The sequence below is a fragment of the Bombus vosnesenskii genome, unplaced genomic scaffold, assembly GCF_011952255.1.
Source record: "Bombus vosnesenskii isolate JDL3184/JDL3185 unplaced genomic scaffold, Bvos_JDL3184-5_v1.1 scf7180000013365, whole genome shotgun sequence".
Lineage (NCBI taxonomy): Eukaryota > Metazoa > Arthropoda > Insecta > Hymenoptera > Apidae > Bombus > Bombus vosnesenskii.
In genome coordinates, this window is record NW_022882998.1 from 213,008 (window position 1) to 240,092 (window position 27,085).

The 27,085-nt window shown below is 36.7% G+C and overlaps 1 long non-coding RNA gene across 1 annotated transcript in view; it reads right to left on the reverse strand.

Moving 5' to 3' along the window:
• LOC117237262 overlaps positions 1-27,085 on the reverse strand; it is a 48,276-nt gene that overhangs the window by 3,978 nt on the left and 17,213 nt on the right. Inside the window, exon 3 of the long non-coding RNA XR_004493982.1 lies at positions 16,706-16,816. This is a non-coding gene — a long non-coding RNA (uncharacterized LOC117237262). The remainder of the gene's footprint in view (positions 1-16,705; positions 16,817-27,085) is intronic.

Consider the following 27,085-nt stretch of genomic DNA (forward strand, 5'->3'; position numbering starts at 1 on the left):
ACTGAGGGCCATAGCTATTTTCTCTCTACCAAAGTCAGATATATAAGATGTTAATGGATATGTTAAATTTAAATTGACAATTTTGATAGATTGATACTAGAGTAGATTAGAGTTGTAGATTGTGAAAGGTTAAGAAATATATTGAGTAGTTTAAAGCGGTATGGATTTCATGTTTCTCACTCGGATCCACGATCGAATTCACGTTAAATTTCAAAAAGTGTCATTTGATTTTCAATGCGCTTGCCTATGTAGGAGCAACGCGTGTATGAATATAAAAAAAGGCGAGGAGAACTCAATTTTTCACCGTTGACAGATGAAAATTTAGTTTCTTAAAAGAAGAGATTTACAAATGGATTTTTACGAAAGAAGAAAGGATGGAGAATAGCGTTCATTTCTACAGAATCATCCTGTATACGGTGCAAGACCAATCGACGCGTCGCATCGTTGCAGATTCTGCAAAAGCCGCCGCGTCGGCGTGCCACGATTGCAGGATTGACGAATCGAAAGCAAAACGGGAAAAACGAATAACAACGAGAGAAAATTGGAAATTCGGAGATTCGTACCGGAGGAAACCGGTGACGAGGATAAAGCGGCCTTGAACAATGGAGAGGCGTCGGTTATAACTCTTCTTGCAGTAGATTTATGACAGTTTGACGAGTGGCTGTCCAACTCGCGCAATCATGCCACTCTTACGGATTTGCCGTAAACACTTTACGTATTTACATTCCGTGCGTGAAATGTTTCACAACTTTTTCTTATTGTTACACGTTTGTTGGATGATCCATCAAAATTTCAACAAATTTCTTTCGCAATAATATTCTACAGCATCAAATGTACAATAATGTATAATAAATGTGGGATGGTGTGACGTTAGCGAAAGACGTGGCTGACTGTTTATAAACGTTGTTAAGATATGTTAATGTTGTTAAGGAGTGTCGTGAGCGTTACCAAGGTTTGTTACAGTAATGGTAATGCTGTCAGAGTTGAATTAATCGTGATCGAGAGAAGTTCATCGTGTTGCTGTGACGTAGAAATAGTGGTAAGCGAATTCGTGAAGTGCGATATTATATTCAATTTTGTGAGAGTGTTACAATATTGTGTTTATCATACTGTCTTTTCTGTTAATTTATAATAAACATTCCTACATAAATAAGGCAGTTTAGTAGTAGGAACGATATCTGGTCAGCCAAAGGTACAGTCTTCATTAACTATATACAAGGTGTACCAGTTTTTTTTTCAGCAAAACTTATCACAATGTTCGATGAATACAAAGGAAATAGAAAAATAGAAAGAGATATTATATATCGAGAATAGAAAAATATTTTGATCTCCGATATCATTCAATTTCAGGTTATTGAACTTTTATATATTGATAACCAAAAAAAGAAATGTCAAAAAATATTGATACGTGTAGTAAATTGATACATAGAATTTGTTGGTTCTTTGAAACGAAGCAAAACAAATTCAATGTTCTATTCCTGTCAGTTGTGTAATGATAGGAAAGCTGAATATCTAAAGCACAGTATTAATAGGTAATGATTTCATTGATCTTTTTTTATAGCATACTGGTATTTCTATTTACTTACTATTCATTGTTTCCCAAAATCACGTATTTCGTTTTTATACATGGTGAAGAAATAGTTTAATCGCTCCGTGAAGAATCCGCTGTAGCACATGGTAAACTCGGTAAAAATACACGGTTTTTAATATGACAGCTGAAAGGCTATGTCGTTCTAGAATTTCACCAGGCTTGTCAAGTTTTCATCTCACCAAATTGTTACGAATTGTTATGAATTCAACTCTTTAATTGAGTTTGGCGATCGATATCGCCAATATAGTCCCGTTCCTTTTTACCTCGTCAAAATGAACAATTTTTACGTAGAGCGAAGGCAAAGCTTAAAAATATTGTGTCTACGTTGAAAAAGGTTATGTGTATAAGAGAGTCGAAATTGGGTTGGAGATTCGGTAAAATTAGAACACCCAATACATATCCACTTGTGTTGAGATTACAAGGATTCAAGAAAAAAAATATGCAATACAAAAATATCGCTTAAGGTAGAAAATATAATGATTTACATGATTACGTTATATAATGATTTACATTTCTATAAATCATGTTAGATGATCTTTGATGATCTCCTAAACGTAATTTCAAGTAAGTACATAGTGTCCTAATTAATATCAAGACGAGTTCAACGATCGAATGTCTTATGAAATAAAATGGGTGATCATCGATATTTCACCCATCTCACCAATTTCGATGGTTTTTGAATATGTAGTAAAAATCAATATTTTGAACAATCTTTTTTTTATACACATAACCTCCGCATGGTCTGAGTTTCTAGGATATTCGTAAAAATTGTTGTTGTCATCTAACTCAAACATAAGAAGAAGATATACTACGAATATGTCTATCTGTGAAGTCACAAATATAGCTGACATGTCTGTCGCCCCACCCAATCTCCGTTTATACATATTTGAACTACGAACAAAAAATAAGAATTAGGTTTGAATTAGGTGTTATATTATCGGACCGCCTTACGGCAATCAGACTGACATGGATGCAAAAATATAGGCAGAATTTGCTGTGGTAGTACCGACGATTCGTTGGGAATATCTCGGAAACTAAGGCCGAGCGGCGATTTCATATATAAGAAAAATTTGTTCTAAACGTTGACCTGTACGACATATTTAAAAATCATCAAAATCGGTGACGCGGACGAGATATCGATATTTACCATTATTGCATTGTGTGAAACATGAAAGCTAACGTCTATCCTGGTAAAAATTAAGAAGACAGTCAAACTTTACCGATAATCAGAACATTGATTAAAGAGGATGATCGATTGTTCAATGAGTGATTGGATGCGTTGGAACGATTATTCTAATAATATTTAAAATTATGCATATAATATATTCTAGTTATATCGCGATATTATGTATGTAGCAATATCGTAAATATCAGACCTGTAAGTATGAAACCGGAATTTGCCTATAGAGGCCCTAGCTGATAATGTAGTTATCACTAAACTGCGACATTGATGCCAAAAGTCTTTGTTGACATCTCACAAACATTTTCGACTCGGAACAATACAAGTTTCATAGTTTGTAATAGCGTTGAACATGTCAAATTTTGTGCCTGGAAACTACGATTTGCGGACAGCATTGATTTTCTGTTACCATTTGAAGAAAACTGCTGCAGAATCGCATCGAATGCTAGTCGAAGCTTACGGTGAGCATGCTCTTGGTAAATCACAGTGCTTTGAGTGGTTTAAAAAATTCAGAAGAGGCAATTTTGACGCGAGGAACGAAGAACGTGGAAGACCACCGAAATAGTTTCAAGACAACGAATTGCAAGCATCGTTGGATGAGGATGACGCTCAAACGCAACAACAACTCGCTGATCGATTAAACGTGACACGAGAAGCCGTCTCCATACGTTTGAAAGCCATGGGAAAGATCCAGAAGGTGGGAAAATGGGTTCCACATGAACCGAATGAAAGACAGCAGGAAAACCGAAAAACCACTTGCGAAATGCTACTCGCCAGATACAAAAGAAAGTCGTTTCTCCACCGAATTGTGACTGGCGGTGAAAAGTGGATATATTTTGAGAATCCTAAGCGTAAAAGATCATGGGTAGCTCCAGGCGAACCACCGACATCGACTACAAGACCAAATCGCTATGGACAGAAGACGATGCTCTGTGTTTGGTGAGATCAGAAGGGTGTGATCTATTATGAGCTGTTAAAACCTGGCGAAATCGTTAATACTGAGCCCTACCGACAACAAATGATCGATTTGAATCAAGCTTTGCGTGAAAAACGACCAGAATATCAAAAAAGGCAACACAAATTAATTTTGCTTCGTGATAATGCACCATCACATACAGCAAAACCGGTCGAGGAAACGATCGAAGCGTTCAGTTGGGAAATACTTTCGCACGCGGCTTACTCATCAGATTTGACTCCGTCCGATTACTATTTATTTGCATCGATGGAACACGCACTTTCTGACCAGCACTTCGCTTCTTACGAAAATGTACGAAAATGGCTCGATGACTGGTTTGCCTCAAAAGAGCGACAGTTTTTTTGGCGTGACATCCACCAATTGCCAGACAAGTGAGAAAAATATATAGCTAGCGATGGGCAATACTTCGAATAAAATATTTTTAATCATTTTCATACAATAAACGTGTATCTTCTATACAAAAATTCCGGTTTCATGTTTACATGCCTGGTAAAGAACTTTTCCTTTGAACGAAAATTCTCTATTTCTCAATATTATAATTACAACGATAATAATAAATAAATACCTATAATAAAAGAAATGAAATATTTGCTCTTGAAATTTGTAGCCTATGCTGCGTCTCTATGTTGAAGGACTCTACAAATTGCATGGGGATATCCAACCACGCGGCTATGTTTTGTTTATACTTTCGTTTTGGAACGTGATAAATCGGTCGGAGAGAAAGATACGCGGCCGGGCAACGCAGTTACAGAATTAATGAGTCCGATGAATGCGCTTGTTGTTCCATCGATTCTCCATTTGCGGTCACTTTTTTGGACATCAGCCAGCGATCGAGCACTGGAACGGTTGGCGGCGTGGAAAAAGGAGACCGACACGTTCGAACGCGTGTGAAAAACAGCGCGGTTCTGTTCGTTAAGCCGACCAATCCGTTTATCCATGCCTTTCGTCAAATTAATCGCGATCCTAGCTTCGCGACAGTCGATTAATTACCCCCACAATAGCATCACAACCGATACCAGAAGGTGTGATAACTGTGACGTAGAATTCGGCTGAATCGACTGTTGTATAAATCTCTACACAACGTTTTGTGTACGGGAATTCGAATCTGTTTGTACTTCAACGTTAACACATTCACGATTGATTATTTGAAGAAAATTCTAATGTAGAAAGAGATTTTGCAAATAAGCGAAGAACAACAATTTGAAAAGCTTGCTTTCAAATATGTTATAATTTATACAACAATTTGAAAAGCTTGCTTTCAAATATGTTATACTTTATATAGTTTATACATAATTACTAATTCAAGTAAATGTAAGAAATGTTTTTTTCCTTAGAATTAATATTAATAAAAACATCATTGAAAAAACAAACAAGTTTCGTTCGTCAAATTTGTATAACATGTAGCAACTTCCTGACAGAAGTCTCACGTATTCACTTTGTCTTCTCACTTTCTCAATTCATTCGTCTCTCACCAGAAATAGATTTATTTCCAATTGATTTTATGATTTCCTTATATCGTTTTATCGTATTTTGACGATTTTTATTTATAAATTACGTTCATTATTGCATAGATAAAAAATACGTACTACGATATAGTTAGAATACCAATATGTTGATTATTTTTAATACAAAGAAATTATTAACCGATACGAGTTTGCAACTAAGTGACTAGCTCCTGCATTTCGATATCCGATATTTGTTCCATTATTTGTTCTTTTTAACCCCCAGCAAACGGTGGGGTAAAGGTCCAAGGAGAACAACAATTCACGGTAGCAGCCATTAAAAGAGAAGCACGATGAACGAAGCAAGCGTGGAAACGGCACGGTTCGATCGTTATTTCGCGATAGTAAAACAGTGGCTCGTTATCCTGACTTCGTTCGTCATTCGGGCGTTACTGGCAAAGCGGCTTGTCAGCTGCACGAATGGTTACCGAAGAATGGATAATGAAACTTCGATCAAACGGGAACTAATTTCTATTATTTGCGTCGAAACGTTTTCGAGAGTTTCGAAGTATCGAACGATCCTGTCCGTCTCTTTATATCGTAGCAATAGACAGTAGAGAGAGAGGAAGTAGAAATTAATCAAAATCAGCGAAAATCGATCAAAATCAAAATCAATCAAAAGAAGAGACACATATCATGAAAATCGATCGCTTCAAATTTCGATCCATCAAATCGATCCGCTTCGAGAAGTCAATCAAGGCGTCGATCAATCACGTCAAGTCGATCAAATCACGAAATCGATCAATCCGCCATCGACAAAATCAATCCGCCAAAATCGATCAATCGATAAATCATCAAATCGATCATCGGCGAAATCATCCATAAATCAAATCAATCAATCCACTTCGGCAAATCATCACTCAATCAGCCAAATCGATCAATCGATCGACAATAATACTCAATCCGCTTCGGCAATCAAATCCGCTTCGGCGTCAATCTTCGACGTCAATCAATCATCGACCCCATCACCTCACGTCAATCCCATCAAACTCAATCATCGGCGATGATTCACGTCCATCGATCAATTTCAATCCGCTTCAAATCGATAAAGTCATCGATATCAATCACATCGCTTTAAAATCAATCAAAAATCAATCCATCGGCAAAATCAATCAATCATTCGGCGAATCAATCCGCCGGCAATCATCCATTTTGTAATCATCGGCATCCGGTATCAATCAATCTTATCAATCAAAAATCATCACTTTCATCCGGCGCGTCAATCCGCTTCGGCAAATCATTATCCTTTACATTCTTTATCATTTCATTATCATCCATCGGCTTTGCGTCATCCGGCATCGATATCGGCATCAATCCATCAATCACTTCGGCAAATCGAAGTATCATTCAATCAAACTTCATCATCTTCGATCAAATCGGCAGATCGATCCGCTTCGACGATCAATCCGGCAGATCAATCAATCAATCCCGCTTCGGCAAATCCGGCCTCGACAAATCGATCCCGTCGGCGTCAATCATAGTGGAGCAAATCCGGCAATCATCCATCCATCCGGATCAAAAAAAGAGAGTAATTTTAGAGTAATTATCTTTAGATTACGGGTAGATTATCTTTGAAGCAGAAATTGGAGTAGAGAGTAGAAAGAGTAGAGAGTAGAGATAGTAGAGATAGTAGAGCATATTTCATAGAACAAACGGAGAAAGGGACGCTTTAATCCCCTGAAAGTTCTCGTCCCGCCATAACTTCGTTTACCCTCTCGTTTAGCGCATCCTGGTTCGTCCCTGTTTATGAGCAAAAATACTGTCACGGAAAACATTCTAATTTCTCGTTATATATTTTTAGACGTGCGACTAGAGAAGCAAGTTCCCTTCAAAGACACGTAATTTCCCATTCCAGTGTTGTGCTAAACCTACCGACTGAATAGTAACACGTGCTTGTTCTTTCTGAAGAAAAAAAGAGAAAAAATAGAGAGAAAGCAGAGCACGAGGTTGTAGTTTAATTAAGTTTAAGCACTTAGGAAAGCGCTGTAAATTTCGTGTCTGTTGAATTAAAGACGTCTCGGCGTAGACAATGGCGAGGAAGCAATTTATTGTACAGTGGGAGAAAAACTGTATGATCTAAGAGATTTGGTGAAAACATTTACGACACAAGGAATTTCGTGACTTTAAAGATAAAGTTTCTAAAAGAGACTATTCTCCTTTTGGTTTGGAAAGGTTTAAATGTCATATGCTCTTTGTGATAGACAGCCATTGTTTTAGAACGAAATTCACACAATATTCGAAGAGAATATATTTTTATGAGACGGAATTTTGATGGAATCTTGATGGAATGAAATGAGAAAAGACAAAAAGAAGCAGAAATAAGAAAAGGAATGCGTCCTTCGTTAGTTACATAAATATGATGTCTTTGATCCATTTCTTGTACGTCTTTTCTCAACTGTTATCTAGAAGTAAATCGTTTTATCACAAAATAATAAAAATAAATATCACAATAGCTAGAATAAATAGTAATAAAAAATCAATCTATCAATCATGTAGGAATTTTTCTCTGTTATCTGCTCTGTTGATGTAATGATAGAACCATTCGTAGTAACGATGCTCTAATTATTGTCAGCTAATTCTAATTATGTCCAAAGTTGAGTATAAATTCAGACGACGATTAAAACAGAGACTGAAAACTCGACTCGAAAGTTGGACAGTGGCTTTTAACGTGGTTATAAAACGGTTATAAGACGAGAAAGGAACGACGGTGAATGGCAGCGTACATTAGCTGTAACCCCGTTTTCTACAGACGATTCCTCACACTCGCGATAAAGGGCGCGGAATGGATCTGTCAATTAGCGTGAGGCGAAGTGCCAATTACCCCCTGGAAAAGTGTGCAAAGCGGATTCCTCATTAAATTCTGTGGTTGGCTTTCTTTGGTATGCTGTCTACTGCATCGAGAAAGATCGAGAGCTTCACGACTCGTAAAGAAACGTGAGTGTCTGCGGAAACGTGGAATTTTTTGAAGCACGATATGAGGACATTGCACATATTTTATACTTATACTATTCAGGATAGAACATTGAAACTGCAGTTAAAGTATATACATTTTGTTACAATTACAACTTGTCTTTATTAAATAAGAATTATAAGTGTCACGAGTAAAATTCGATGTTACCAGGCAGGAGTTAAATAAAGTTCTTTTTTAAATAGAGCTCGAAGGATCAACGATTTTTAAAGATTGATGGCAAACCTTGAAAATTTATTGATTTTGTTTTAAACTCGGTTCGTTCGAGATAACGCAATCCGTTTCGCAATTGGATTAAACGATGAATCACAGCTATTAAACTGTTTACATTACGGATCACCGTTCTTCCATGTTCCTTCGTTCGTGTTCCAACCGCGCGATAATGCGAAGAGAAAATATTAAGCCGGAATACGTTTCTTAATCTTGTTAGTTACGGCTTTGTTAATCGGACTACAATCGCGCTAGTTCACAAACATTAAGAAGAACCTACGCAACAGAATGTTCTAAATCTCTATTTCCTGACGTTTTAATCTACATATTCTTTTGAAATATGTATTATGTACTATGCACACGAAAGGAAATATAACAAAGGTTCCTTGTTTCTCTCAAAAACAGGACACAAGACACAGTAAGATGCAATAAGATGCAAGAAACAAAGAAATATTACATACTTTAAATTTCGAGCGCCTACAAAGTGAAATAAAAATTTCTTCTTCGTTACTTGAGCCCTACAACACTTTTTGGGTCACCCGTCACTCAATCGTGTTGTTTCATCTTTCAAAATTTTCAAAGTTTATAATTGAGAAATAAAAAAGACACAGTAAGATGCAATAAGATGCAAGAAACAAAGAAATATTGCGTACTTTAAATTTCGAGCACTTACAAAGTGAAATAAAAATTTCTTCTTCGTTACTTGAACCCTATAACATTTTTTGGATCACCATTCACTAAATCGTGTTGTTTCATCTTTCAAAATTTTCAAAGTTTATAATTGAGAATTAAAAAAGACAGTAAGATGCAATAAAATGCAAGAAACAAAAAAATATTACATACTTTAAATTTCGAGCACCTACAAAGTGAAATAAAAATTTCTTCTTCGTTACTTGAACCCTATAACATTTTTTGGATCACCCTTCACTAAATCGTGTTGTTTCATCTTTCAAAATTTTCAAAGTTTATAATTGAGAAATAAAAAAGATACAGTAAGATGCAATAAGATGCAAGAAACAAAGAAATATTACATACTTTAAATTTCGAGCGCCTACAAAGTGAAATAAAAATTTCTTCTTCGTTACTTGAGCCCTACAACACTTTTTGGGTCACCCGTCACTCAATCGTGTTGTTTCATCTTTCAAAATTTTCAAAGTTTATAATTGAGAAATAAAAAAGACACAGTAAGATGCAATAAGATGCAAGAAACAAAGAAATATTGCGTACTTTAAATTTCGAGCACTTACAAAGTGAAATAAAAATTTCTTCTTCGTTACTTGAACCCTATAACATTTTTTGGATCACCATTCACTAAATCGTGTTGTTTCATCTTTCAAAATTTTCAAAGTTTATAATTGAGAATTAAAAAAGACAGTAAGATGCAATAAAATGCAAGAAACAAAAAAATATTACATACTTTAAATTTCGAGCACCTACAAAGTGAAATAAAAATTTCTTCTTCGTTACTTGAACCCTATAACATTTTTTGGATCACCCTTCACTAAATCGTGTTGTTTCATCTTTCAAAATTTTCAAAGTTTATAATTGAGAAATAAAAAAGATACAGTAAGATGCAATAAGATGCAAGAAACAAAGAAATATTACATACTTTAAATTTCGAGCGCCTACAAAGTGAAATAAAAATTTCTTCTTCGTTACTTGAATCCTATAACATTTTTTGGATCACCATTCACTAAATCGTGTTGTTTCATCTTTCAAAATTTTCAAAGTTTATAATTGAGAATTAAAAAAGACAGTAAGATGCAATAAAATGCAAGAAACAAAAAAATATTACATACTTTAAATTTCGAGCACCTACAAAGTGAAATAAAAATTTCTTCTTCGTTACTTGAACCCTATAACATTTTTTGGATCACCCTTCACTAAATCGTGTTGTTTCATCTTTCAAAATTTTCAAAGTTTATAATTGAGAAATAAAAAAGATACAGTAAGATGCAATAAGATGCAAGAAACAAAGAAATATTACATACTTTAAATTTCGAGCGCCTACAAAGTGAAATAAAAATTTCTTCTTCGTTACTTGAATCCTATAACATTTTTTGGATCACCATTCACTAAATCGTGTTGTTTCATCTTTCAAAATTTTCAAAGTTTATAATTGAGAATTAAAAAAGACAGTAAGATGCAATAAAATGCAAGAAACAAAGAAATATTACGTACTTTAAATTTCGAGCACCTACAAAGTGAAATAAAAATTTCTTCTTCGTTACTTGAACCCTACAACACTTTTTGGATCACCCTTCGCTCACATAAAAAAGAAGATTAAAAAGGAAACACCCAACAGATCTCACAAAGGACATAACCTAACAAACAAACACTCACTACACTAAAGAAATAAATCAATCAAATTCGAAGATGGTATCCCACCGGGGGTAGCCATCCACATGTTATATTATTATTCCACTAAGCTATAATATTTTACCAAATGTCCTACTGGACAAATTGTAAAATGTAAATAAATAAATAAAAATAAACCCTTCACTCAATCGTGTCGTTTCATCTTTCAAAATTTTCAAAGTTTATAATTGAGAAGTAGAGAAGATACAGTAAGACGCAATAAGATGCAAGAAGTTTACAACTGAAAAATTGATTATTATTAATATGTATATCAATTTTATACCACAACTTCAATCAACACATTCGTTTACAGCATCACATACGTATGACGTTTCAGGATCAATTTACATTTGATTCTAATCCAAACAGTTTTCTAAGTTGTGAAATAAATAAATGTACGCGTAAGAAGATAAATCTTAAGCAGTTATTATAGTAAACACACGTATATTTCAATAAATTAAAAATATTATTCAAAAGTGCAAAAGATAAAATTTGATCTCTGGTGGACATTTTGTTCCCATTCTTTATGGCAGCAAACATATGAAAGTATTAAAAACCTTATTTTTAAAACTCGGACGAGATCGTAGTATAGATCTGCAAAAACGACAGCAGAGTTAATGATCTGCAGTTTATTGTACTCTGATGAACATTATCGATATCGATGGTACAGAGCGCGATACGGAACATGGATCGTCATTGGTCGAGGGGCGCGACAGTTCGCGATGAGAGATGAACGGATGCGACGTCATTGGTGTTCGCTCGCGGTGATCTATGGTAACTGATAATGAAAGCACGGAAGGTGAGATACGGCTGGTCGCAGGCTGTGTTGCATAAGCTACAGTTTCCGCGGAACCCGTCACATGGCACCCCAGTTTCCTTCTCCCGTCCTCTGAAACTATATCCTCGAAATATCGAAATACTGTGGAATCCCCTTGATAAAACCTTGAACTATGAATATCGGTTAATTCATCGATCGTATCGACGTTCGATATGAAACAAATGTGTGCATGAGGCGAGATTGAAATCGTGACGCGTGGGGATCCAGAATCTTCGAAACGGAACCGAGGAATATATCATACGCTAGATAGAGCATAGAATAACGAACTACGACTGCAGGCTACCGGTTGCATTCGATCGTTTTCTGCTCCGTTCGCGAGTTCATGAGAAATCAGGGGCAATTTCCGGTTACCGTTTTCAGACACAGGACACACCGCTATGTGTCGTCTTGCTGCGCTGTCGGCATAATTTGTCTCCTCAAAGCTTAAATGTGAATCTCTGGAGAGGATCGTGTCTTTTATGGTTCTAGGATTTTGTTAACACATTGCGTACAGCGCTCTGAGCGCTCAATGCGCTCCCAGGGCCCGCACATTTTTGAACGCACCAGAAGCATGCTTGGCAAGCAATAGGATGCATATATGCATACTTTTAATTTGCATTTGGTATTATATTTATTATTCAGTCTTCTTCTATATCTAATCGCATTACTTAATTTAAGAAGGTTGCTGCTATCACTGAATTCATTTCCATCGCAAGTGTTGTTTGGTGCATCAGATAAATCATGAAACAACAATTCATTTTGACTTTAATTTTCTTTACATCTACGTGTCATTTTACTACTTTTGTAGAATTAAGACCTATTTCATAAAATTTTTTATTATAAAGTATCAGTAACAGATTGAAAATGTAAATGATTTTCAAAAAGCAGTTTCCTTGCAAATTAAAACACGAACTTTGAAATAACAAATTGTACAACAATAAAACATATAAGTATATACAATATACATTTTTTACTGTTAGAAGTCACTGTGTTCACTATATTACGATCTTATTACCCACGAAAATCTGCTCTAGCCTGTTCTCGATCAGCTAAGCTCAAGTGTATTGGTCCCTTATCACCATATGTTTATAAATCGACATATGAAATGTATGTGTAATGCGTAATGACAAAAGTCGGCACGAACTTATGGGATGACCTAATAGATACTGATTCGCACAACTAATTAATAACTGATAGATAACTAAACTGGTAACTCTTACGATCGCGTCCGTTTACTTATACTGGTCGGGGGAGAGTCGGAAAATTCAAATTCGTCTTTGTTCGACGGTTGCACGCAGCGGCGACATTGTTTTGTCCAAAGTTTATTTATTCTTACGTTACGTGTATCCTAACGATATTGATACTCCGAGGCAAAACAACAACATGATTTGAATTGTCCTCTAGCTCATGTGCTGCTACAAATTTATCGTATTAATAATGTTAGTAAATTGACAAAATATAATTTGTAGGCTATATTTTGCAGTTGTACAGGGTGGTTGGTACGTGGTGGTACAAGCGAAAAGGGAGTGATTCTACGCGAAAAAAGAAGTCGAAAATATAGAATAAAAATTTTTCGTTTGAGGCTTTGTTTTCGAGAAAATCGACTTTGAATTTTCGCTCGGCACACGTGCACTTTATCACGTCTCGTTATAAAGGATTTCACTGTAGATCGTTGTCTCGAAGGAAAAATTAAAAAACAAAATTTTTATTCTATATTTTCGACTTCTTTTTTCGCGTAGAATCACCCCCTTTCCGCTTGTACCACCAGTTACCAACCACCCTGTATTTCAATAGACAGTCATCAGTAAAATTGATATAAGAAAATTTATCTCTATTTTTCGTGACACACCTTTGAAAGCTCGTCATTTAGTCTTCCACAATTTCATCCGTTGCATTGGTTAGACTTCTAGTTATTACCGGTTATTCACGATCATCGATTAATTTATTAATGCTAAACGACGCATGATAAAACGGTGTTCACGCGGACATTTCACAGCCAATCCTTTCATTTTATTTATTCCACTAGCTCACGGAGTGATGAAACGTAAATCGTGTAAAATCCAATTAAATAGATTTGATTTCCATGATCGAGGCCAACCGTTTAAATCGTAGTAAATCTCTCTCTCTCTCCCTCTTTCTTTCTCTCGCTGTACCTTGCAATATTTTACTCTATATCGACTGGTGGAAGTAGACGACGAAATCGATTTCCATCTATAGCGAAGAAACGGACGTTTCGCTTTTGTTAACGAAACTCAAGCGAAGCGAGGAGTTTACCCGAGAAACACCGATCACCGATTATTTATTATTAATCTGACGAAACTGAGGGATTCTGCGAATTTCCAGCAAGTTTCTAGGAAAATACTGGCATCCTTGTAAATTTTAATCGAGGGGATTGAATTAGTTAACGACGTGGATAACCGTGGCCATCAAAGTCCGGAAACTCGTCGAAAGTTATCGAAATGAAGATGGACGAGCTTAACTTGTTTTCTATATCGAGACGCGTGTATCTTCTGATGCATTATGAAAAATGTTTCAGGACGAAAAAATGTCTTAGTTGCTGAAATACGAAACGAAATATTAACTCGTTAGTTCAGAAACACGAGTTCATTCGCATTTTCAATCCCTTGAATAATAAATTCTAGTAATAATTTCTTTACCTAGTTGTAATTCTATTATTAAGGGAAACATAATCATTTATAATAATAACTTCGTTTTATTAATTACTGAAAGATAATAATTTTCTTATTTAGCAAAAATGTCGTGAAAAAAGAACATTTTTAAAAACAGGAATTTCTATCAATTTCTTCGTTTAGGGCTAATAATTTTACTAGAGAAAACAGATATTTAAAAAAGAAACAATTTTAATTAAATCAATTCTAATGTTTGCTAATGTAAGTATGATATAATTTAGTTATCTCTGTGTAATTTGATCTAACCAACCAAAATTATTATACTTCATCAGTTATTAATTTACAAGAGTTTCGATATAAAGAACCTGATTAATCGGTTAGGCGACACGAATCATGTGGAAATCGATCAATTTGTTTCTCGTTAAACCATGAACATACAGATATTTTCACGTGAAACCCCTGGAAATTGAGGCAGATTTAGCTAGAGAAACTTGACGCAACTTTCTTTCGACCCGATGAACTATCGAGTTGCGCATCTAAAAACTCGTCTGCAACTCGGATTGCGGAAACATCCAGCGAAAAAAGAAGAAATAAATGACGTGGCTAAGGAAAAAAGAGGCAGGCTGATGTAAAGAGTTCGGCAGAAAAGAAAATACTTTGATACAGGGAACTTCGTGAAGTAGAAATTGAATCAAAACGCGAGCGAAACGAAACAAAACGATCGGCGAAGGAAAAAGAAAACCAAAATGAAGAGGAATCATAGCTGGATGTTGCGTCGGGAGGAAATTTAAAGAAGAACAAAGCGGAAAATCCGACGTGTTAAAGATAAAGAGCAAGCGGCGCATGGAACAGAAGGAACAGACAAACCGAAAAGGAAGATCATAAAACAGAGGAAAGTGGGAATGACGGGATAGAATGAGTAAAAAGAGGAAAGATTTGGAATGAGATAAAAAGAGAGCAAAGTGAAGAAACGGAAACAGAGAGTTACGAAGGGAGCACTAAATCCCAGGACCAGGAAAAGCGCACCGGGCAAAAAAACCAAAGGGAAAATAAAGGACAGAGAAAGCGAGCAAGGTGGAGGAAAGTTGACAGAAATGAAGGAAGAAAGCCTTGGTGGAATGCTACCAAACGGCTCCCAATCGCAAACAAACCTACTCATTTCGTGAAAAGAAGGAAATGAAAAAAGAGGAGCGAGCAGAGCCTGCAAAAACAGAGTAGCCATACACCAGTGGCAAAAAAGAAACTACAAGAAATAAAACAGTTGGTGAAAAAAGCAGAGACATACAAAAGACTTCTATTAGACTAAAAATAACGAACGAAGGATACGAATATCGAGGAGAAGTCAAGAGACACGACGATTGCGGATTGGATACACGAAATTCGAAGGCAGATCGTAACAATTCTAGAATCACTATTGGCTGGGTTTGTCGAACGATTTCAACGACACGCTGGAGCATTAGTAAATATGCGAATAGACAAACTTCTCGGTAGCAATCGCATAAACGACGAGGAACGTGATAATACGATCGTCGTAATAACCATGATTGGCAAAGACGGTTTTATACAATTGCAGAGGCTGTTACTATGCAGTTTCCATAGAAACATTCGCGCGGATTCAAAACAAGACCGTATCATCGGATCTCTATAGTGAAACGAGAGGATCTAGGGTTAGATCTTTCTTCTAGTTTCCGTGAAACGACACGACGAAGGTTCAAATTGGAATCGTAGCCCACCTTCCATGGTAAGCGTTTCGCTTTTCGAGCCAATCGATACTCCAGGACTTGTTCAGGCCGTTTTACGATCGTTTCGCCGGATTAGGTGGTTTGATAATGTATTTATGTGATAAGAGAGGTTAGATTAGTGTCCCTAGAATAAGCTTCGAAACTCGAGCTTTTAAGGCTCGAGTCATAAAGCTGTCATAAAAGTTTAAAGTCTCCAATGTTTAAGCCTTTAATATCAAAAGCTCTTGTTGTCTAACTTATTATGCATGTAGTAATTGCGGATAAGAAGTGATTCAAAAGAAATTATGTGCAGACTTTGTTACATTCGACAAGAAAATTGAAGTATTACTTTTATATGATGTATGATATATTATTCGTCGATTTTATATGGTATATTATTCATCAAGGAAATGTACGTAAAAATGAACTAAAAATCGAAGAGACAAGTTACCACACTCTTTTCAGAATATTGCAAATGGATAATTTTTTTAAAACCTTGTAATTTAATTACAAAAAAAAAGTTAGACCAATCAATGATCATGAATCAAAGATACAGAAATACTATTAATTTTTTACACTAACCTCAAAAGATTTAAGAATCTTAACGTTTGAGCTTTATATACGTTAGTTTAAAAATCTTAACTTTTAACGTCGAGCATTAAAGCTTCAAAACTCCTAACTATCGTTATACAAGGATCAGAACGATACACGGTAAGGTTTCAACGGGATCGTTTCAGTGATAATTGACTCACCTTAGTATTGTCATCTGGAAAAAACGTAACTCATCGTTAAGTGAATTAGCCACAGGTTGAGGAACGCCCTGGAGACTCCGTTACCGTCGTGCACCGCGGCTGGTAACTCCCCTGAAACCAAAAGAGAAAAGAAATTGAATTAAGTAACGCTGGTGACTGCATTTTGCTCGTTCGTTCCAGTTACACACACGCGAGCGATAGTCTCGTGGAATGAACTTAATGTACTCTTTAGTTAACTTGCCTTTTCCTCTTATTTTCTTTCCTATCGAGAAGAGATAGAAAACTAAAACCACAGTTTTCTCAGTCGTCACATCGACCTGTTCATTTTCTACGATCTAGTTCAATTTTTTGGTCACTGTTATACACATATTATAAATATATTATACGTGTTATACGAAACTTTTAAAAATTTGATTAACACAGTAAGGCGTAGGACGTAAAACGTGCCAAACGAATACTCGGCGTTTGATTCGGCAGCGGCGACTCCTGACTCGCGACTCGCGACTCCTACTAACGATTCCTTACTGACAAATGAACTGCTAATCCACTTTCTTCCTTTGTTATATTTCGAAATCCCCACTACGCACTTATTCGTAACCGTCGCCATGTACGCCTTCTACCGAGTATTTGGAGAAGGACCATAAGGATATCGATGGCTCATTAGGCCTGTCGGCAGTTACGCTTTATCGCGACCTTGTTTATGTTTCGTCGATCTCTCATAAACAGTTTTTTAGCAATGCTATGCTATATAACGAAGAAACCGTTGGAAACCGTTGGAAAGAAAATTGTTTTTTGTACCGTGTTCTTTGTGTGTGTTTATAGTGTCGCTACGACACTACGATTGAAACATGACTCATCGTGATCGTATCGAGATTATGCTGATAAAATTTGAATTCGATTCAGAAGTATATATAAAAGATACAGGATATTTATTGTAAACATATACTTAGTAAAAAATAATTGCATAGTATATGACACACAAAATCACGAAATTGACAAATCACCGGTGATCTCGCGTTGCACTTCGAACGTTTCACAAATAAAGTAAAGAATTGAACTTTAGATATAGTAGTAAAATTTATTGTACCAATGCAACAGAGTAACGGTTCAGAGTGTTATAACAAAAAGGTATTAAGCGCTGATTTGGGAGGATTCTTATACTGAGGTTTTAATCCCTCTGGAGAAGTTGCCGTCGGGTGTATATCAGAGGCGGCTATTCCGTTACTTTCTGGTTATCGTTTCGATAGCTGTGGCATGTAGGATGTTTTGTGTACCCTATTACTGCTTCTGAGCGTGTAACACACAAGTAGTGATCTCAAACACAGAATTAATACTGTGACATACTAACATAATGATAATTCATTGATCAAATATTTTAGTGATCTGTACAAACATTTATACTTACTGAATAAATATCTCGTAACTTCTATATATACATTATCTGATTATTTAAAAATTTGTCCAATATAATGATGATAGTCGCGTCTCGCTACAATGCTAATGAAATTTCAGACTAATTCGTATAACACATATAATACCTTCATAAAAAGTTTTTATAATCGCTGAAAACTTTCGTGAGCTACTGTATGAAAAATGGCTCTTGCTCATGATTCACGCGAGTCTTTCATTTAAAATTTTCCATTATACCTGTTGAAACGCCGGAAGAAATTATCCATTATCAGCTACTATAATAACGTCACGAGAGTCCTCAACAGCTAATGCTTCTGTCGGTTTCACAAGGTTGTCGATAAATTAATCAATATCAAAGATCTTCCGTAAAATATCTCGTGGCGAAACGTTTTCATCGCGTTGAACCTTGCAATATCATGCTATAAATCTACAAGTATCATTGGTTCGTCGGCGTTATCGAAGCCTATCGATCGCCAAGTCGTCCATACGAATTCCCAACGACGCCTGGTGTCGCGAGAACGATCAATCGACTCGGCTCTTCGTCGCGGAAAGCTGCGATATCATGGACTCGCGTAAATCACGCGGTTGAATATATTTTATTCTTTCGCGTAACCAACGGCAGAGATTGTAAAACGTTGGCTGGTGCACGCGAGAGTGCTCGTGCGAGCGCGTGCGCGTGCCTACTCGTGCCGTCGACAAGAACACATTTGTCATTTCATTAATGGTTGTTCCCCGTCTATAGGTTTTCTGTCAGACACAGCCCGCCGCAGCTTGACATATTTTGGTGGCGGCCGTTTAATCGCTCCTCGACCAAGTTACGTTTCCTGGATAATAGTTCGAAGCTCCGGGCTTTCATGAAATTAGGCGCTTCTTATTAATGGATCTCGCATCACGAGCCTATCTGAACTTTCTCTATCTCTCTCGCTTTGTTACTTGTTTGGCCTTTCTTCTTGGTCTCGATCGTTCAATGGGGAATGCCGCGTGCAACTCTGCGACAACTTACATTTCCGTATCGAAGCCGAAGTTCTTGTGTTATTAGACTTGAACATTAGAGTGTAATACAGAAAAGGATGGTTTATCGATGATTTTCTTCTAGTTGAATCCGTTACGTAGTTAATTATTTTTAGCAGTAAAGATGAGTTCGTGTTTTCTTTTCGAACGAGGACGCATTTATATATCTATTTTCTTTCGTACTATATGGAGCTCGATTATCAAGGATTCTCTTAATGTCGCTATTTTACACAAGGGCATTGCCGTTGATCAGTTTACACATATGGAGATACTACCAGTCTCTTCGATGATTAGACCGCGTTTAAGCACATATTGAAAAAGGCAATCTATGGATGACAGATAGTACATATCAATACATATTGTCGTTCCAATGTGATTATTGATTAATTCATGGACTTAATTATCGAGAGAATCACCTTGTGCAACAGCACGAGTCGAAGAAAATTATCGAGACCGAATCATCATTCACGTACCAATTTTAGCCATCTACATTGTATCAGAGTTTTGTTTTTATGAAAAATATGAGACTTTTATTACCTTCCTCCGGTTTATTCGGGATATATAATCAAGGAGCTGCTAGTCCGGAGGTATTTACGAGAAAATGCTATATTCCACGATGCGCATTACGATTCACGGAAATGCTTAATTCATAATAATGGGGATGGACGAAACTCCCGGCGGGAAAGGAATTTCAGCGGCAGATTGAAATGGAACTTAATCTCCGGATATCCGGGAACCGAGAGTTCCGGATAGAGAAGTAGCCAACCAGATCGGGGAGTTTTCGAAGCTACCTCATGATTGTCAATCATTCAAGTTCTTTCGGTTTGCAAAGAGTGTTTAATAGAAAACGTGCTTTCTTGACCATCCGCGTTCTTTGAGGTGAATGCCAAAGTGCGAGAGCCGGCTTAAAACTATTCAGTGTCGCTTAATGGTTATTTAAAGTTATTTCAATGTTAATCAAAGGGCATATCGTATCATTAGGTCGCCCAGAAAGTTCGTTCCGATTTTTAAGGAATTTGATCGAAATAAAAGATCATATTGTAAAGTTTTTCGCCGAAAATGCTGGAAGAATGGAATCAAGATAAAGGTTGTAGAATAAAATGATCTATATAACTCAATAAAAGTATATCGAATCGAAATATAAATCTAAATGGACTTTCCGGACGAGTCAATATAATAAGATTAATCAACAATTGTTTGAGGATCGTTTAAAGAGTACTCAAAGCTATTCAAAATCATTTTAAGATCGTTTGATGCGCATTCAAGTGTGATAAATATTTTTCCATTCAAATTATGTAAAATTATTTCAATTGAATCTGATAGATGAAGATCCTTTTCAGTCCACTTTTTATTATCTATATCTCATTGAAGTTTTCTTGTCACTTTCATCATACACAGTTATTTAAACGTTTATTAGATTATACAATATATATATCAAGTTGTTTGAAGGTGTTTTAAAAATTAGTTCCAGACGAATGAACGAGATCTCACATAGTCATTTTATGTTTGACTTCGGTTTACATTAGATTTCTTTCCATTGAACACGGTATCGTTCTTCATTTCGTTTTCTGTCTGGAATTTTTCATTTCAGTACCTTCACGCATCTAACGTGTCTCTACACCATTTCATCAGAACCAACTTCGATTCCTCTCGCGCGTTCTCAACATACCATCTTCGAGTTTCTCTCTGGAATTCTTTCTACCAACGTTTCATTGGCCGACCACTTTGATCTTTCAATTTTCACCCATCTCCGTCTGTCTTCGGAGTTTGAGATTTATCTGTTCGATTTATATTTGTTCTACCCCACTTTGCCCAACGATCCTCCTCCATTTTAGTTTCTGCATCTCACGCTTCTCTCGTTTTCCTTTGGTGTTCCACGTGCAACCTCCTTCTTTCCCTCGTCTTAGGGTTGAACGCCCCCTTTTCCAGCCCATTGATCCTTTCTCTTCCAGCTCGTTCCTTTTTAAATCTGTCACTTCGATCCTCTACCCCTTTTAACCCTTTCAATTTCATCCGACAGCTTTAATTCAAAGTAATAAAACCAACTGCTGTTTCGCTGTTTTCAACTTGTCTCTAGAGTGTTCTACATAACTGATGCAAGTCATATGGTTTTGTGGTATTGTCATTACACGTTTTACGAGACTCGTAAAATTTGCTCGTTTAAAAAGAGCTATACAGATAGATATTTTTATAAAATTAAAGTTAAAATGTTTTCTGAAATAATCTTCTACGTCCATAGTGCTATACTGTTCACTAGGTGATTTCTAATCACATACTAGTATTAGTAAATACATACTACTCTATTAGTTAATTACTCTAATAAAACGAATTAATCTTTTCAAATAAATTTTACAGGTTGTAAATTATCTGATTTTTCTATTTGATAAAAAATTACAAAATCACAAAAAGATCCATAATGTAAAACTTGTATTTTGTTAATTTACTAAAATCATCAAGATGATCCAAGTTATGCACTCACTATTCGAAGCTATCTAATTGTGTCTAGTGAAATATTATATTTTTCTATCTTTTATCGGTTTAGAGCTGTATGTCTAATGTTTACGAAGCTACATTGGTTCAGTCGCGTGGTATACTTTGTATATATATGTCAGGTTAAGGTTGGAATTTTGGGCGTTTGACGAACCTTCACTCGAATTTACCATCGCGGTTATAGCTGATATTTATTGGTACAGATGTGATTATTACAAGAGGCTACAAGTAATAGCGGCGATCGGATGGTCGAGTTGTTGATGACAATGAATTCAGGTTCGATAACGAATCCACGGTCAACGGTAAAACTTATCTTAATGAACTCACTTGCAGTTCAAGTGGAACTGCCCTCATATATTCTTCTCACTGTTTTTAAGGAGAAGTATATAATTATTGCATACCTTGTCAGGTACACGTTCTTCCCGTGACCGTGGCTACCTAACAGAGGTATGGAGTAGTTGTATAGTTCTACTTAAAAAAATATAGTTGTAGCGGCACACGACTCGAGAACAAATCAAGCCACGTGTGGTTTTGCCTCAGAAGTGTCAATATTATGGGACACACGTTATATTAATAATCAAACTCCGGGCAGAAACAATATTGCCGCTACGCGGGGCTGCCTAGCAACGGCGATTGGAATTTTGTCGGTATCCCCCGACCAATACACAACAAACGAACGCGATCGTAAGGAGCGGAATGTTTTCGTCAGTCTTTTATTCGTGCGATCTCCTTGGAGAGTTTTTCACATCGTTTTTACGAGCAGTATATACCGAGCGTCCCAGCGAACGTCACTTTGTGTTTCAACATATATTCTATTGAACAAAGAGTTTTCCCCGTTGACCGTAAGATCATTATCATTAACATCTCGAGTGTCTAATCACCACGGTTATTTGTCAAATTCTGTAAAAACCATATTTATACCAGTAAATATGATCTCTATTGTACAACAATGATAATCCAAATGAAGATTCGTTACACCCCCCTAAACCGAATGTTAACTCGGGAATGTTATATGTACATATATGTCAGGGATGAAAGGACACCGGAGCCTTCCCTTTGTAATTTTGAGAAAATCCCTTAACACTTTAATCTAGATTCTACCATAGCCGTAATTAAGCAATTGTCGTCATTCAATTCGATTGTAATTGTTCGAGATTCGTGATAATGAGTTTGGGCTTAAGGCAACAATCAGTCGCCGAACGTAGCGGCAGTCAAGGGATGAACGTTTTTGCCTAACAGAGGTATGGAGTAATTCTATAGCTCTGCTCAGAAGAAATAGTTCTAGCGGCACGCAACAGTAAACATTCCAACGGTTTCTGTCCCGTGGCTCGCCACACGCAAACCCTATTCTTCGGGTAAGATGATTACTAGATGTCGACGCATCTCCACAGTACATATTCAGCTAGCCTGAGGACCCGTATAAATCTTAAGATTTAGTTAACTAAAATCCTTCAAACAGATAAACAGTCTTTGTCCCAACTACGGGAAGATAGGGGAAATCTATTTTTCTCACAAACGACGCTTCCCGCTAGCAACTTTCCCTCAAGGGCGGCTAGCATCCTTCTCTAACCACCAACATGAAAATTGACCAATTAACAGCAACGTTAACTTTCCGAACGAAGGCATCTCTCCACGAATCCAATGATCTCGTGTACTTAAACACACCCCATCATAGTTCTCCTCTGCAGCATCATCGCGACGGAAGTCATTTCTCGTGAGGTCGCATTAGCGAGCTACATAGCGTCTTTACGCTCGGTGGATATTCTATTTTTTAACAAAGAGGTAGTTCAGTAATACTTGTATCGCAGACAAGGAAGTTGGATACAACTTGGACTTTGGAAGAAAGAGCATTCTATTATCTCGTTGACCGCGGATTCGTCATTGAACCTAGGATCATTGTCATTAACTTCTCGAGTGTCTAATTACCACGGTTATTTGTCAGATTCTATAATAATCATATTTGCACTAGTAAATATCTCCTCTATTGCATAACAATAATGTCTAATCCAAATGAAGGTTCGTTTCAGGCCCCTAACCGTAATCATAATGTGAACCCAACATATATATATGTTACCACCTGTCACATTCTTTCCACGGGATTAGGTTAGGGTTAGGTTAGATCCGATGACCAGCTGCCTGGTTGGGGTACCAGGTATTGTACGACAGCACCGGGGACGGGCGCGGCGTGAAATGGCCTCACAGCGCGTCGTAGTTTGTGAGCGGGGTTGATGGTGGGTATCACTCCCCTTCCCGCTCACGCACGGAGGAGTTAAGCGCGAGGGGGCCCGTGATGAATGCTTTCGCCGTTCCAGGAACCCCTAACCTCTCCACGTGCGCTCGGGATGGCTATCATGAGGGTTTTAATCTAGGAATTCGGACCTCAGAGGAGGTGGGCACCAATGGAGGTTCTACCCACGTTAAAAAAAGAAAAAAAAAAAAGAGATGCGATAGTCAATGACAATAAAATTACATGTACGCATTTCGAACAAAGTTATACACACACCGCAGATAATTTAGTAGATAGCCCCACCATTCATACGATAATCAATAGACTAATAAATCATGGAACAGTAGTAAGTTGCAGCGTAGTAATTAACGCGGATATCATGAAATTATAAATTTCAGAAATTTGGTGAAATTCCTGTTGAAATTGTTTTGATTTTCAATAAACCTCTTCCGGAGGTGAGAATATACCGGTTGCGGTTGCGAGGATCGAAACAAGCATACCGATGAAAATAATAATAGGATTGACGATGAGGATATTTGCATTCCACCGATTCACCTTTCCGCATAGAGAGTTGCGCTTCGAAGACGCGGAAAACACGAGCCGGGTGGTTCTGTCGATTCGTGGCAATTAGCCACGATGAATGCCTCTCTAATCAATGGACAACGAGGATTCACGGCGCACAATGTATTTGCGGCTCAATTGTTTCGATTCAACTCACTCGGATACGTTTCCTGGCCGTTCCGCGGCTTCGTAGACGCGAGTGCACGTAGCAGAACTTCCTATTGACCACTTCCTGGCCAGCAGCCGGGAATTCCAATTGCTAGCTCTTGTGTTTGCGGTCGGCCATCGCGATCGTCCGGTTAGTTTTTAGAGTTTGCTCGTACATTGCAATCTATGTGTATCCATGATTTGATACTATCTGTATGTATTTGCTAGGAACGATATAGAGAGGCAAATGAAGCGTTAAGCGGTGACATCGACTGATCTAATCGGATCTAGAATCATATGTGATGTGTATGCACGCACTGTTTTCTGTAATTCATTTCCACAATATTATCATCATTATAGAATTAGAGTTTGTAATACGTAACTTGGAAAATATATAATACACGAAAAGAATGTAATTTTATTTTCATATTCATTGCATGAGAAACCTATTCCGTCCTCGTATCTCCAGAAAGATGATACGAAATTCTCATGAACTAAAACGCTGTAATGTAATTACGTATATTTAAACGATAATTTGAAAACAAAAGAGACACATTGCACGCATTTTCTAAAGCTTAAGAAAATGAAAGGAAAATATCTCTTGCATGAATATGAATAAAATTTGTTACGATACCAGAAACAACAAAATGTACAACTAAAATAACTCTTGCTAAAATAATGGATTATAATAACGGTATAATCACGCAGCTTTAATCTAATAAAAATTTCATTTGATTTACTGTTTGTTATAATAAATTGTTAATTTCATACATCAACCTTCATTAGTACTAGTAATTTGTAGCTCATAGCTTATAAAATTTCATTAATAATAATAAAACGGTTCCCTAGCTAAAGAGCTTCTTATGTACCTCAAAACGTCTGAAATTACATGTTTCAATTTTCTAAACACATACACTTTAATTCCTGACTGATAACCTCAGCGTGTCGTTTTCATTAAGCATTACCTCCTGGTGTCTCTATCCCATGTAAGGTCATTTGGTTAACTTCTACGCGATGATACACACGAGTTTCACCTTGTTCTCCCTGCTGTTTTATCCCCCCTCGAGACGTTTCGTCGTCCTTCAAGTATATCCACGTTTTCCTTTATTCGGAAAGTTTCAAACCCCGGTTGCAGTTTCTTTGCCATTCTCCGGGTACGTGCACTACTCACGAGTTTTACTTCACTTTTCCGGCATTACGAGCAGTTTGTTGTTTGTCCGCCGTGCCGTTGCCTCGCAGCTGTCGAGTTTTACTTCGCGCTAGTTTGTCGACTCTTGTTACCGCGGCGAGAACGTTTACTTTTATTTTAGTTCGATCATTCTTTATGTGTGATTTTCTTCGAGCGTAGGATCAAACAATCAGCGATTAATATATTTATATATCGAATATTTACAACGTATGAAAATTTATCAAACTGGTCAATTCGTAATTCTTCATAGGCTTACTACAGAATGAATCTTTGAGCATTTCAAAGATTTCTTACGAAGCATATAGATAAAGTCTTGTCCTTTCATATTAGCGCAAAATGTGTGTATTTTGTTGATCTACGGATTACGGTTTCAATGAAAATTAGAGAAACATTGTTCAACAATTACCAACAAATTTGAACAATACTTATACATAACATTGAAACGGGGGAAGTACTTCAATAAAAAATTATATCAAAGTAATTGATCGCAGATATGCAGAAATTATTAAAAATAGAGGTTGTTCTATAAAGTGTATGTTAGCTTTTTAAGAACTCTTTCTCTTTTATGTTTAATGTAAACACAGTTCTTCTGCATGTCTGCAGTAAATACTGGCTTCAGTGTTTGCATCCTAAATAATGTTTATATTTGAACAGATATTATATAAATTACAAGTTGCCATTATAAATAAGATGCAAATGTATATGAAACTGTAAAGTCAACTACAAATTGTTAGGTAGTGTTTATAATATAGTAAAATGTAATATAGCAATCTATGAAAAAGTTGCATGTCTTAAACTTGCGTTCTCTACATTATATTTCCTTTGACATCCTTATGGTCTTATAAAAATATCTCTACACATTTAATTTTTCTCAATTTCCTTTGAAACAAAGAAAGAGGGTCTCTCTATCCTGTTTTTCCATCATTTGCCTCTTTTCTTGTTTTTTTTTTTTTTTTTTTTTGATACAGACAAAAGGAACGCTGGATGTGGGCGGTCTACCATACACGGGCCGGTGATAAACTTGTCAGAACGACGGGCAGGAGGGGGGCAAAACGGAAGGTCATAGGTCAGAAGGGCCGTTTCGCCTCATATGTGGTCACACTTCCTGGAGACGAAACCCTCGCCTCGTTTCGGAATCATGCAGCGGAATTTACTATTGGTCACTTCCTAGTCTCGTAACTCCTCGATCTCGAAACCGTACCGCAAAAAGATGCGATTTCCTCGCTTCCTGCTGTCCCTATCGATTTTATCGAATATCGGAGAATCCTTCTGGTAAAAGTCGAGAAAGATCGCCTCTGGGGACCTCTTTAGAAACTCAAATTTAGATTACTGTATTCATTGAAAC